The sequence below is a fragment of the Pteropus vampyrus genome, unplaced genomic scaffold (assembly GCF_000151845.1).
Source record: "Pteropus vampyrus isolate Shadow unplaced genomic scaffold, Pvam_2.0 Scaffold52, whole genome shotgun sequence".
In the NCBI taxonomy this organism is placed as follows: domain Eukaryota; kingdom Metazoa; phylum Chordata; class Mammalia; order Chiroptera; family Pteropodidae; genus Pteropus; species Pteropus vampyrus.
In genome coordinates, this window is record NW_011888833.1 from 3,663,323 (window position 1) to 3,664,523 (window position 1,201).

Genomic DNA, 1,201 nt, shown 5'->3' on the forward strand with positions numbered 1-1,201 from the left:
AAGAGCTAAGAAGATGATTTTCACGAAGCCGTCTCTGGTCATTCAAGTAACTGTCCTTCCCGGACGTTCAAGTCTGACCAGAATGAAATGGCCCTGGGAATCGGGAGAGGAAAAAGCTGATGGGACCAGTTCCCCCGACGGGTCAAGCCGCAGAGCAGAAGCCTCGGCCGCGCCACGGTCGGCTCGGGAGGCTCGTGCCCTCTTGGACCGAGCCCGGGCAGGACCCCGGCCCCCAGCGCCCCCAGCATTTTAACTGTTGTGTTCAAACCACGCGCAGCTCCTGGACCGTCCGAGCTCAGCACGGCCGCCAGCTAAGGATCTGCACGCCGGGGTTTGCCATGGCAGCTGCTCAGACCCGCAGGCCTCCTTCTAAGGCTCTTGCAATTCCGCGGAGAAAGGGTAAGAAAGAGAGAACAAGTCACCATTGACCCGGATCAGATTCTGCTTGAAAATAAATACGGGGAGGCCGCGGGGCGGTGAGCTTGGGCTCCGGCTTGGTCGCTGCGGGGAGGGCAGTGGGAGCCTGCTTGCCCCGGCACCCCACCCCCCAGCTGTGTCACAGGCCCGAGTGTTGACATTCCAGCTCCATCGCAGTTCCCCCTCCTTGGCAGAGCTCAGACAACACCCCCAAAGTCTCTGGGATCTGGACACCAGACAAAGCTCTGGCAGGGGCAGTTTCGAGCGGCCCCCTGCAGTTCTGGGGGAAGTGCCCGGGCCAGGGCACCTTCTAGAAGGCTGCTTAGGTTCTGCCAGCACTGGGGCAGGAAACGCTTCTGTGGCACCGTCGGCCCGGGCATTAAGCTCAAGCAAGCTCAAGCAGGCACGGAACCGACCGCGATCTCCACCCCAGGGACACTGGTCATGGCCGCGCGGCCGGTGTGGCCGCGGAACCCCAGTCCCTGCGGCGTCCAGAGCTGGACTCAGGCCACTCACCTGACTGCCCTGCTCTCCAGGAAGGGAGGCCAGCCCCCCAAAGCAGCAGGAGCCGAGAGGCCAGTGGCACCCCGGCCTCCTTCACCAGACAGGAAGTCGCTTCTGGTGCCTCTCTCTACCTTTAAACTGAATGTGTCACGAAGGACACTTAATTACTGTTGTCCAGTAATTGTTCAGTAATTGTATTATTGTCATGTGTCTCATCGCACAGTCACGGGGTGGGTCCTACCTGGGGTGCGCCCACCGGCCACGGTGGGTGGGTGGGGGG

General features: G+C 61.5%; 1 protein-coding gene across 1 annotated transcript in view; it reads right to left on the bottom strand.

Annotated features, from left to right (window-relative positions):
• The window catches only part of GJB6 (gap junction protein beta 6), a 7,306-nt gene extending 6,339 nt beyond the window's left edge, over positions 1–967 (bottom strand). Inside the window, exon 1 of the mRNA XM_011360217.2 lies at positions 934–967. The gene's annotated coding sequence lies outside the window, so the exon portion shown is untranslated. The remainder of the gene's footprint in view (positions 1–933) is intronic.
• Between the last annotated feature and the right edge of the window lie 234 nt (positions 968–1,201).